Here is a 13195-nt window from a genome sequence, read left to right as displayed (position 1 = left end):
CTCATATTCATTACACTCCTTTCCTCTGCTCCACTCTCCGCTACCATTTTCCTGGTTGAAGACTATTATTTGTATTTTTTATTTAAATCTATCCTATACTTACTTAATTTTAACAATTATTTTGATCTTGTCCTCTTTGCATAGCCACTTTCTCCTTCCTGGTTCAGTTATTATACGAAAAACTTTCTCTGCTTACAAAAGTCCATTTTCCAGACTGACATTACATTTGATCTAAAAACATTTGAAGAAGAATTTTCTTTGCCAATCTCTGTCCTCACTCTTCACCTTGTGGCTGTTCACCCAGGTGCTACAGAGGGATGCCTGCTTCCCCGCTTGAGGTGCAGGTTCCACAGCCACTGTGCATCTCTCAGAAATCTTGAGTCTCTTTCACATCCAGTGTCCTTACCACTACAGTCCACTTTAAAAAAACTTCTTATTTCCTTAGGGTTTGATTTCTTTTGAAACAAGACCTGCATGTACAGGACAAGCCTATTCTTATTTAGCTTCCCACTTAATTTAGGTGTAAGGATTATGATCACACGCTCCAAATTTATTTTTGATGACCACTTGCTCTATGACTTAATCACTATTTACAACCAGTGAATCTTTTGTAGGTTCAGTGATGGTTTTGTGGAGGAATTTGTCATCTGTCATATTGCAAATTATAGGCCTGGGGCCCCTTGTGATCATGACAGATTATTCTCTGGTCCGTAACTCTGCAGTTAGTTTCCCCATGGCAGCATGGTTCTTACTGGGATTTACCTCTTTTAATATTAGCTCCCTCCCTTCATATCCAGCTGTGATCCTGAGTGCTTCACAGCTGACTCTGAGCTGCAGCACTAAAAAGCCTCTTTTAACTTTCTGAGTTTGATCTAAACAACCTATAGCATCACCCATGTGATGCTCAGGCACTATTTTTATCTTCCTTTCTACCAGTCCTGAACAGCCCAGTATTTTAATACCAGGGATGACTGTTATTCTACCATAGTTGCTTGCATGATAGCTGGTTTACATCCCGTAATAGCTGCTCACAGCACTTTCCTACCGATATCTGGAAGGTGGTTTTGGAGGTAATGGAGCCAGAGCCTTCTCAGCCATGGCAGGCAACAGAAGCAGGGGCAGTGGCACCAGCTGAGGCTGGGCAGGCTCGGGCTGAACGGAAGGAATGACTTCTGCACTGGAGCAGGGACCTGGAGGGGTTTGATTCCGGAGACAAATTACTAGTGGCTTACTGCCCTGCGGAACAAGGTCTGCCACAGCTGCTGGAGCCCCCCTGAAGCAGCAACCCACCGCCCGCCCCACAGCCAAGCACAGGCTGCGGACCCCCCCTCAGCACCTCTGCAGAGCCGGCTCGCAGGCAGCTTGGGCTCCGCTGGAGCGGGCAGCGGACGGGGGAGGGGGGAGCCCTGCAGACATACTGCTGCGTTTGCCTGGGGCACCAGTTGCACACATGCTCGTGCTCTGCTTCGTCAGCTGGCGGGAAGATGTGGGCCCCTCCAAGAGCGTGGAAATAACAGGTAGGGCAGGGGGAGCAGGGATAAGTGCGTCCCGGACTGAAGGGGGATGCAGGGACACGCAGGGTGTGCTGGTAGGTGTGCGATACGACCCTGGTGAAGCAGCAGGAGCACTGGCCAGAGTGGCTGGCCACGTGACAGCTCCGGGCATAGTTCAGAAGGAAGAATGAACGTTCTTTGTGAGGCTTTTCCCAGGACTGAAGTGGTGAGTGAGGATGGGATTGGGATGCAAGGGGTAGCTCTGCATCAAGGACCTGTGCCTGGCCAGCACAAGGGGTGCCTCGGGCTGGGTGCCAGAGGTTGTACTGGAATAACCGTGGCCGGGGGCTCTCCTGGTTCCCTGCAAGTGTGCCTGCATGCGAGGGCGAGCTGGGCTACTGCACGGCTAGCAGGGCTGTGAAGACAGGAACAGACTGGCAGAGAAGGAGCCATTTTCTCTCCGTGTATCTGAAAAACAGGGAAAAACAGAGTAATTAAAATACCATCCAAGCTCGTCCCTTTCCACACTCACTGCTTGTTTTTTCCCCTGTGATGTTTTTCCCACGAAGCCACGGCTGACCTGGCAGCTGGTGGTGGCAGCTCATGCCACAGCAGAGCCACCGGCTGCTCTGCAGTTGAAGAAGGTTTTGCAGGGAAAACAACAACAACAACAAACCAGCTTCAACCTCCAAGTCTTTCACAAAGAGCCCATCTCTGTGAGCGCCCACCTTATGGCACCAGGTAGGTGCCAGGGGCAGAGGGGCGAGTTCCTCATCCTGCCCAGACCTCCTCCCACCTCACCTCCCCTCCGTGGGGACCAGAACCTCTGAGTCACACCACATCTGCCTGCTTGTCCACGCTTTCCTTCTGGTGTCCTCTCACATCCATCCTCTCCATCTTCCCCTTCCACTTCCTCAGCTCTTCTTTCACTCCCTGAAGCTTTTGGAGAGCGAGTATCTCATTTCCTTCAGGGGAAAAGAGATTTTATGACCGAAAGTGGAGCAACAGCTTGTATGACATGGGCTGGACCCCACTGGGCAGGCACAAGAAAACAGCCATGCCCCCAGGAGCTGGACACCCACCTGGGCTTGATGTTCTGCTGGAGACCGATGCTTCTCGAGAACTACAGCCCAAAATCCTTCCCCAGGGTCCTCACTGTCTTTGCTGATGGGAGACGGCTCCTGCGTCTCCTCCTGACCCAGCAGGGAAGCGCCAGTGATACTGCAGTGTAACAAGTTACAACACATCGGTCCAGCCAGTATAACTGGCCCTGGGTCTGCGTGACTTCAGCGCACGTGTCATGTCCCATTTTGTGCCCGACAGGCAGCGGGTTGCTGGGGGGGGCTGGTTTTACTGTCACAATTCACACAGCTGCCCCGGCCAGCCTAACATCACCCACCCTCCTCTTCCCCTGCAGAGCACACGGGGTCAGGACTGGCAGGGGGCTGCGTTGCTGCCGTCATTTCCATCGTTGTGCTCTTCACTGGGCTCAGGAGAAGAGCAGGTAGGGAAGTGCGGAGCCACCTCCCCTGTGGTGAGATGCAGCCAGGAGCATCACCGTCTGTCCAGCACCCCTGCTCAGGAGTGATGGGGGTCAGGATGTCCCAGCATCCCGGATGGAGCGGTGGGGAGCAGATGACTTGGAGGTTCATTTCTGGAGGAAGGCAGCAGGAGATGATGTTTTGCACCTCCTTGGTCTTTCTGCACCTTCTTTTTTTTTTCCCCTCTCTCCTTTTCAGCTAAACCAAAGCCTGAGCGACTTCTAAGGGCTTCAGAACAGAAGAAACCCTTGTGCTACCCACCTGCAGTCTCCCACCTCTTGCCACCCTGCTCAGGAGAGTCAGCCCTCCCCAAATGCCAACAGAGCTGTTGGTCGGGGGGGGGGGGCAGGGCTGTCCAGGGGGCTGGGTGACCGTTCAGAGGTGGGTGCACGGGGAAGGACAGCTGCGTCTTGGCAGGGCAGCAATGGCCCCAGCTCTTTGCTGGGAAAACTAAATGTGTATAGAAGAGTGCTTGTGTTAGACATGTATGAGCGTATACGGATAGATGTCTGTAGGTGGACGTGTTGTAAGTAGGAATACTACACTTACACATGTATGTATCTGTAGGTGTATACAGGTACATTTGGTTAATGCCTCTGAGGCAGGTGTGTATGTAAGATCTTCATGTACATATGTGTTTTAACTGTGAAGTTGGGCAAATATGTAGGCAAAAGTGATACCTCAAAATGGTGGAACCTCAAACAAAGAAAGTCGTGGGTTAAACTGATCACAAATCAGAAAAATATGGCTCTCCAGGAGAAAGCTACAATAAAATTTTTAGTGGAAATTTCACTGCTGCGAGTTTACAAGATGGAGAAGACCTGTGGCTCTGTAGTTGTGAAAAAGACACCGATTAAAGGCTTTTCCTGCCTAACAGGGAGTTTGAAAACAACAACTAAAAATCATGTATATAACCAATGGGGGTGGGGGGTGGGGAGCAGAAGGCAGGCGTGGATGTAAAGGAGGTATATGGCATACAGTAAAACTGGGAGTTTATGAAGCATACAAGGTGATAAGGAGCATTCAAAATAATTTGTCTGGAAAAACTGGATTGCTGCAAGTGCTGGCAGCCCTTTGAAGGAGTTTTTTCAAAATACCTTGAAACCCAAGAAATGGTGGCAATGGCCTAGTCTCCTCCTGGGTAGATAGAGGTAAAACTCTGGACAGAGAAGAACTTTGATGGAGGCTTTTTGATACAGAGAAGATAGTTGTATACAGAAAGAAACAGAATTGTGTATTCATACTATGTGAGGATGGCAAACAACTCTCTAATCTGTTTGTGGACTAAGGAGGGTTTTAACAGCATCTCTTAAGCGTAAGTATTTTCAGATCAGTAGCCAAGAAAATTTTCATCTCAGAATGATAAAAGATTTGGCTGAGGAGGCACCTGGCCTGATGGAGTTAGGTGTTTAGACATCCTGGCATCCGAGAGAATTCCCAAGACCTGGGAAGAGCACCTTGTGCAGGTGTTCATAGGGAGAAGGTGAGAGACACCAGTGACTGTTAGACGGCTCCGTAGGAATAATCAGTAAGGTAAGAGAGTGTGAAGTTTTTACAAGTTAGCGAACAAAAGTGTCAACAACGAAAACAATGTTAATTATTTAGTATGTTTCAAAAGAAAAAAATGTTGTGAGAAACAAACCTGACCTCATTCTTTGACGAAATAATACATTCTGCTGATAAAAGCACAGGTGGAGATTTAACAAACCAAGAAATCTGTAAATTCTGAAGGAAAAATAGTCATGTGTGTATACATCCTCATTTGCATTATATGGATTAATTACTAGAAGACAGACAAATGGCAAACGTTCCTTCTCCAACAAGAAGCAGCGATCACTGCTGAAAGTGTGGGCCTCTGCCAGAGCCGTGCTGTTCAATAGAGGCGTCAGGAGATACAGCTGTAAGAAATGCTGTTGGCAAAACTTGCCGAGGGCGAGACCAGTGGCTGAAGCGGAGGGAGCCCCTCAGGCCAGCACCAGCCCCGGCCAGCTGGATGCGCCCGGACAGGACAAGGCGCTGGCCAAGGCCGCGGACCCTCCTCAGGCAGGGCCACCGCGCCGCTGCAGGGCTGCTGGCCCCCAAGCACCACCAGGTTGCCCGACCTGTGGGAACACCGAAGAGTGACCAGGGGCAGGGCGCAGCCGCCGGTGGAGGCCCTTCGGGCTTGTACCCTTTCCTCTTCATTTCTGAGGCGTTACGGGTCAATAGTCAGTCCCAGGGGCCGCTCCTGCCCGCGCACGTCCCGCAGCGAGCCGGGCAGCCGAGCCTACGGTGTGACCCCACGGCCGCTGTGCGGGTGGGCTCAGCCCCACGCAGGGGAACCAGCTGGGACCCAGGGACAGGAGCTCCAAGGGACCCTGGGTGCCAGGGCAGGAGGAGGTTGGTGCTGCAGAGCAGGACTCACGGAAGGTTTCGGTACTGCCGGCTGGCTTCAGGCACCCCCGGGAACGATCAGTCTGTGACAGCTGCCTCCTGGGCAGCCAGGACAAGCTGCCGAGAGCAGGAACTTCACTGGCCACCACTGGAGAAGTCACTGTCACCTGTGATTGCCAGCTCTGAGCTGGAAGCCCAGCAAAGCCTGAAGCTGCAATGCCCATCAGCAGCGCAGGCACCCACACCGGGGGGGTATTTTCTTGAAAGCTTGGAGGTGGTCCAGAGCAAAATGCCGGGACCAATTCAGAAGGTCAGAAAAACACCTTACAGGGGCACCCCGAGGCATTACTGGCCAGGTACCTCTCAGTCACACCCCAGAAAATACAGAGTACGGGGGGCACCGTAACCTGTGCAGAAAGGCACGGCGAGAGTCAGCAGCTGCAGGTCATATATAGGCACGTTCAGGGTCGAATAAGGCGTAACACACTCACCAGCAGGATGGTTGTCCTAGCCATCTGTCAGTGAAAGTGGTAGACTGTCTCTCAAGGTCTTCAAGTAAAGGCCAGGCTATTTTTTTCAAGCTGTTCTTTAATAATAAATTAAAAGGAAGGTTAGTGGCATCAGTCGAAAGAGACCCTGGGTGACACTCCAAGGCCTGTGTAACACCCAAAGTGAGAGCTGGTGGTTTGTCTGCCTTTTTGGCCCATAAACCGACATAAAGGAAAGAAAAATAACAGAGAGATGGAAGAAACACACCAGGGGTGACCGCGTTCCTTGTAAGGAGAAATATACCGTGGCACTTCATTCTGTTTGATTGCCTGCTCCCCGATGCTCCCCACTAGAGCTGCTACGGGGGTCCCTGATTACTGCGTCCCTGAAGGTCTCAAGGTGAATTTAAACCACAAAAATGAGTAAAACATACATCCTAAAGCAGAAAAGGTAATACTGATAAACAAAGTGACCTTGTGTTTAACAACAATGTTCCTTAGATTTTAAACATAAGACACTTACTACAAAGAGGCTAAAAGGTCATCAAAGATAAACTTGATTGCATTAGAAAGACGCCGATAAATAATATTACATGTTCTGCACCCCTGGGAGACAGCCATGCTGCCTTCCAAGGTCAAATGTGCCGTGGCCAAGTGCCACATGGCATCGGTGCCTGGCCACGTGAATTGAGAAGCAGGAATCTGGTCATCACCTGATCAGCTGCTAGGCAGACCAGCCCGCTATAGGTATGCTATGTCCACAGAAATAAATATTCATGGTTTAAACGAGTCCTTTAGGAGAAGCAGTTGATATAAGACATAACATTCAAAACGGATTTTATCAAGATGCAAGGTTATTTTATCAAGATGAAAGTTTAAGTTCTCTGCCCTTCAGCCAACAGAAGGTTACCTGGGGGCTGGGGCCGCATTGCATCGTGAATGTGGGCGAGCCAAGACCTCTGAGGTGGCACTGAGAGCAGCCATTTGGCAAACAAAGCCAAGCTCAAGACTATCTTTCCCACACAGGTTCCCCTTGTTGGATTATGCCTCTGCACATTCAATTTAAGCTGAAAAAATAGATCCAGCAGTCCGGCTGCATTGGCTTAGATGCACTCTGTGAACATAGCTGAAGCTCGGCTGATAGGTGCCTCAAAGAGAACGTGCATTAACTCAAAGTAAAGTATTTAGATAAACCGTGTTGGCTTCAGCCTCACAGGGTACCATAACTGCACATTCTGCAGCACTTCCAAAGCAGCTGTGGACTTGCTCCTCCCGTGCAGGCACCTCGCTCAGCCAAAGCCCTTCTCTGGAACGTGGCAGACAGCGATGAGAGGCTACTCTCGATCAACCCTGAAGGTCAGTGTGGGCTGAGTGAAGCCCTCTCCAGCCGTGCAGCTGCTGCCTACAGGCCATTGGAATTCAGTGTAAGTGGCCCCGTTGCAAGCCACCGCAGTGCGGACAGGCTTAGCACAGATTGCTTTTTAAACCGTAGAGGTGGCACTCTTGAAACATTTGAGAATGACATCTCTGAAAATGTCAGAAGTCCTGAGAGCTGTGCTCACCCTTGCATCTAATTGCCAAGTTCATCACAGACCGGACCAGGAAAGGTCCTTCTCCTGCGCCTGGCAGCATACAGCGATGCAGCTCCCTGCAGCAGGGGACGTGGTCCTTTATAAAGCTTGTTCCCACCTTGGTACCATCCGCTCAGGCTGAGAAGCTTCAGATCCCACCTGCCACCCTCAGCCTCTTGCGGACTCCTTGTGAAGTGCCAATGCACGGGGACCATTCACAGCTAAAAGCCCCCTCCCTTAGCCCGCCGGGCAGCGACAGACAGTAAACTGCTCAAGCCGAGCATGCGACAGAAATTTCCACACTGCCCACAGACGTAATACCAAACCCTCCCACATCTCCCCCGTCTTGGTCAATGAACTGCAGGGAATCACGGTGACCCATTTGGCAGGGGTGGGCCAGGATAAAGCGTTGAGGCCAGCATCGTGCTCTCTGGCCATACACTTCCTCCAGAACAGAAGCTTGAAGCAGTGAGCTCCGTCTCAAGAGTTTGCCATCACAGCCCTGCTGGATGGGCACAGCAAGCAGCAGGTGCTCCAGGTGTACACACAGAACGGTGACTCCCACGTGGCTGCAGCTTCTTGGAAGCCCACAGACCTCAGGAAGCTCTTCCCAACAGCTGGATACCTCTTTTCGTAGGGAGTGTCATCTCAGCTATACAATGACTGCTTTTGCTCCCTAGCAGTGCTGGCAGGAACGCTGCCCCCGGGCTGCTCACTGTTAACAGGGTATGAAATGCTGAGCAAAGCCACGTCTTCACTAGTGCTGCACGTCTGCTTGTCTCGGTAACAGCAATCTGCTGCACTGATCGCTCCCTCTGACCTGTTCTTCCTCTGGACTTCACTGACATGAGCAATGCTAAGCTACAGCGGGTAGTGAAGCTCCTGTAACATTCTGCATTCTCTCCCTCTCAAAAAGAAAAGAACCAAACCAAACCAAAAACAACCAAACAGAAAGGAGAAAGAAGAAAAGGGAAAGGAGAAAAAAAAGAAAAAGGGAAGAGATAAAGAAGAAAGAGAAAAGGGAAAAGGATGGGGCTTTTCTGTTCCCAAAGCCTCCAGCTCTATTACAGCCACCCCTAACTTCTGTCCCCGACAAAGCATGGGATGCACACTCCCCTCCAGAGCACAATGTGTCACACTAAGTCAGTCCAGCTCCTGCCCAGTACCAAAACACACTCATTCTCCCTGGGCAGCTGAAAATTCAGCTTCTCCCAGCACACAGAATCAGTGGCTCCCATGCGTCTCCTTCAATGAGTGATGAGCAGATGCTGAAAAATGGCAGATGCCCTCTCCGAATGAAAAATTAACTGAGCTGCTCAAAAAGCCCATCTGGAGCGGAGAGGACTGATTCCAGCCTCCAGGAGCAGCAGGACTTGCCAGCAGTTCCTGGTGAGGAGAGGCAGCAGAGGAATGAAGCCCATCCCCACCTACATCCCCAGGTAGAAGCAATGTCTGGTGCTGGCACAGACACAGCCCTCTGTCACTGCTGCTGGCCCCTCGCCACCAGCTGGGCCAGAGTGCCTGGACCACAACACCCGGTAGGTCCTACAGCAGGAGCCAGCCACTCTGCAGGTCCCAGCTGGCTCCGATGCTCCAGGCACTCTCATCCAAGCGCCTGCGGATCCTCGGGAGGTGGCACGACACACACCTCCCTCAGGCTGGCACTTGACAGGATGGGTTTCACAGCCTGCTGGGGATATAAGCATCATGGTGTGCCAAAGTCAGGCCACCCTCTAGTTCCTCCAGACCCTCGTAGATTCCAGCTGTACTTACCTCTCGTCTTTTTATTCATGCAATCTTCGTCTGAAGCCCACACAAGTCCCAGAACCTCTTGCAGCACCTTCCCCTGACCAAAGTGTCCCCCTGCAGCTCTGGGAGGAGGATGTTTGACTGCAGGGGTCTTCCTGGTGATTGCACAGCCTGTTTCTATTCCCTCGTGCAGCTACTCTATGCAGAGGATCACAGGGCATCATCCACCACCTGGTACCCTCAGATGCCTTCAGGAAGCAGTGGGTACTGCTGCAGATGCTGTGCTCTGTGACCCCTCTTAAGTTTCTGGGTTATGTTTTTACCTTATCCTCTCCCCCTCTTCACTCATTCCTCACCACAAGCATTTGATTTCCCCCTGGCTTCTCCTCCTCCAGCCTCCTCCTCTCCCCTTCTCAGGGAGAGCTCAGGATGAACAAGGCAAACATGTCCAACTTCTCATTAATACTCCTCCCGCCTTCAAACACTTCCAGGTCAGGGGCTTCCTGATGGGATGTGGTTTCTGTGGGTTACTCACCCTGTGCAGGTTTATTTTCCATTAAGCTGTCTACTCCCCCCTTGAGCCCACGCAGAGTCTTTACAAACTGGCATCACATTCATCACTTCCCCCTCCTCAGGTACCACGGCGGTGGTAAGCGCGGGTTACACACTGCTTGGAGCAGCTCGGCTATTTTTTCCTTCAGTTCCTTTAAGACTCTTGGACAAAAGCCACTGCTCCCAGCACGCTGCTACTGTTCGCTTTGTCAGTGTGATCAGCCTTTTCCACCGCTGCTCCAGCTGGCGCACCCCACCCCGCTGAAGAATGGGTTCTGCACCTTGGTCTCGCCACTCAGCACTTCACACAGGTGCAGAGATGTCTGCAGTGGCCTTACCTCCCCCATGGGGTCCTCACACAGTCCCCCCACGGATCGTCCTTCAGAACCACTGCCAGGTTCCTGACATGTTTCCAGAAAGATCTAATGTGAGTTTGGATTCCTTTTGCTAGTCGTTCCTCAGAGCTTTGTTTGACCTGACTTACGGTCTTTCTACACACAATATGCAAAAGTTTATACCCTTCTTTACTTTTCCCGCTGCAGGCAACTTCAGCTTTTGTTGATAGATGCTTTTTGTGACTGCCCTTATCCCACTGAACAATGGCTTCTGTATCCCACAGGAAAGGTTTCCACCCCACTTTTCATGAGCATGCCTGGTTAGGAAGGATGGCAGAGGGTGACAGAGAGTAAACTCAGGTGATAAAGATGAAAATATAAAAGGGGTGTCACTTTTGGACAGGGAGAATACCACAGCTGTGGTAGGTGTTGGTATAGGCCATTGATGCTGGGCAACAGGTCAAGACAACAAAGGCTGCCAAAGCAGAATGGAAAGTGGTTCAAAACCAAGAAGAGGTAGAGGACAGGGTGTCAGCAGTGCTGAAGACAGCAGGTGGGAAAGCAGGATGATGACCCTGAGCCTTGGGACATCACATTGAGAGGAGGAGTGAGAAGAGGGAACTGCAGCGTTGCCCCAGCAGGCACAGCTGGCGTGGTGATGTGGCATTACAAGAGGTGGCAGGAGGGGTTAGGGAAGGCAGTGGAGAGCAGGGGCACAGGATCGTATGGGACAGTAGCATTGACACATGGTGGGTGTCAGGGAAGCAGGGCAGCACTGGGCAATGCTGGTGGACAGCCATGGGGAGGTCCCGTAGGTTGGGCAACGATAACACGGTGCAGCACAGGAAGGGCAGGAAAGGCAATAATACATCATCACTTTAAGAGGCTGTGGACTAACTTCAGCCTCCTGTGCTGCAAACTGTGCGGCATGAGTCATCTTCTGGGAGCTGAATCACTTGCCAGCACCTATCTCAGTGACTAGGCCATGCAGGCCTTCCCACCACAGCCTGCCGAGGTTTGTGCGGAAGGAGAGCAGTTTCCTCTCTTTCGGAGTTCATTCATTACTGTTCTTTCCATCCAGCTCCTTCTCCTGTTTTCAATGGTACTATTTTACCATTTTCCTTTTTTTTCAAATGCTTCTGAAGCCATGGGTTTGTTTAGCATTGATTTATTTATGAATTGCTGATTTTCTGTTCTTTTATACTGTTGTACATACCTAAACCAGTCTCACTGACCTGCCCTCCCATGAAATACCATCAACATCTTAAGTCAGTATGAAAGATCAGTTGCCTCCGCTGATAAACATACGCAGCCTCTATGCTGCAAATTCTTTGGGATCCTTTACTGGCAGGGGATTTGGAAGACAAAAGGCCCTGGGCTCTGGGAAGGGGACTATTCTTCAACCTATAGAAGTTTATTTCTTTAAAAAAAACCCCAGAAACCCCATGTGTCTTACTTGAGGAAAACCCTGTCCTGACCCCAAAATTTACTCAGGAGTATAAACTTCTTGGTAGGTGAGATGCATCTGAAACAGCTGCAGTCTTGATACAGAGTTAAAAGAAGAGGTGGCAGAACGGGACACTGACTATAATGAAGAAATCTCGCTCTTCTCGGTATCATCAGAAGCAGTCACATGGCTTGACTAAGATTCATGTTTTGTTGGCCAACGTCTTCTGCCTAAAAGAAAGGAGAAAAGAAAAAAAAAAAATACAGACATTCCAGGCCCTGCAGGGGACAAACCTCACATTCATCATAAAAACCCAGACAATGCCAAAAAACTTCTATCACCTAATCCTCAACTTGAATTTCTCAAGCTACATCTTGAAAAAAAAGTAGGTCCTTTGCCTCATGGGACTGTTCCAGAGCTCCACACCACTGCTAGCCTGAGATCTTGGGAGGGAAGACAAAGAACCTCTCAAGCTGAGGAATGGATTGAACATGTCTGAACAATTAAAAAGGAGATGGGAAAGGGGAGGGATGCCTTCTGCTCTGCTTTTTGGGAAGGGCGTGGTGGGAAGTGTTCCCTCAAGCCGTTTGGCTATGAAATCTGGGCTTACCCGTAAAAGAAATGGGATTTATAGATTAACTTATCTTCTTAAGGGCTTAATTCCCTGTGGATTCCCTTTTGGAGTGCACAGCTCTGGGCTGATACCCCAGGAAAGGGTGATCACCATCACCAGAGAAGCAACATGAAACCACCGAGGTGGACCAACTGAGCAGGGACACCCAGAGAATTGCACCAGGAGCGTCAAAATGGGGGCAAATATGAACTGGGCTGCCCTAACGCCAGCCCCAGTGAAGTGCCAGGTGGGCAGCAGTGTCTGGCCGAGCTGCACAGGCACTGCGGCCGTGGCCGAGCCGTCACCACCGCTGGCCGCCGAGCAGCAGCAGCTGAGAAAAACTGGTCTGAGGTGGCTGCATCTGCCTCCGAGTTCCAGGGACAGGCAGGAGAGATGATGAAAGGGGTGGGAACACAAGCCTGGAGAGTCAGGTGGCTGTGATAATAGTTATATTGTTAGGGCTGGAATGAGGAAATTAAAGATTTCAGCTGCAAAGAACAGTGAGGGGGGGGGGGGCGGGGGGGCGGAGAGGGATGTGTGCAAAACCTCCATCTTGATCGCCCCACTTACTAATTACCCCTCAGGACAAAGCAGCCAGAGAAATCAGTGCTATAGCTGTGCTTGCTGCGGTTTCAGCCACACAGCCAGCTTCCAGACAGGCACCAGTCTCAGCTCAGCCCCGGTGGGCATGTGCCCGGCCGTGGGCACAGCCCAGCCTCTCGCAGCGGGACCGGGCTGAGGCCGGTGCTGCCCACCCTGCGAGCGAGCCCGCGCCAGGCCCCGACCTTAGGGAATGTGCAGCGGAGGTGCAGCCTGTGGCCCGTTGTCAGCCACGGGTGGCTAGCAGCAAAGGTGGCCAGCCGCAGAGGTGGCAGCTGGCTCGGTGGCAAAGCAGCGTGGCTAGCGTAGGGCAGGCTCTAGGTCTGGGATGCTCGGGCACTAAGACTGACTCAGCGCCTGCAGGAAGCAATATCCCCCATCCTGCAATACAGGCGACAGATGGGAGTGGGCTACATCTTCCAGGAGCTAATCC

General features: G+C 51.3%; 1 long non-coding RNA gene across 1 annotated transcript; it reads right to left on the bottom strand.

The window, feature by feature from the left end:
* Nucleotides 1-4622: 4622 nt before the first annotated feature.
* On the bottom strand, nt 4623-13176 carry LOC308065226. Its single transcript, XR_013928710.1, has 2 exons — nt 5899-13176; nt 4623-5814 (listed from the first exon to the last, which is right to left on the bottom strand). It is a non-coding gene; the product is annotated as an uncharacterized lncRNA (long non-coding RNA).
* Between the last annotated feature and the right edge of the window lie 19 nt (nt 13177-13195).

This window comes from Falco punctatus (assembly GCF_963210335.1).
Source record: "Falco punctatus genome assembly, chromosome: 6".
NCBI classification, from domain to species: Eukaryota; Metazoa; Chordata; class Aves; order Falconiformes; family Falconidae; genus Falco; species Falco punctatus.
Note: the sequence above shows the minus strand (reverse complement) of the source record. Positions and strands in the feature narration are given on the sequence as shown.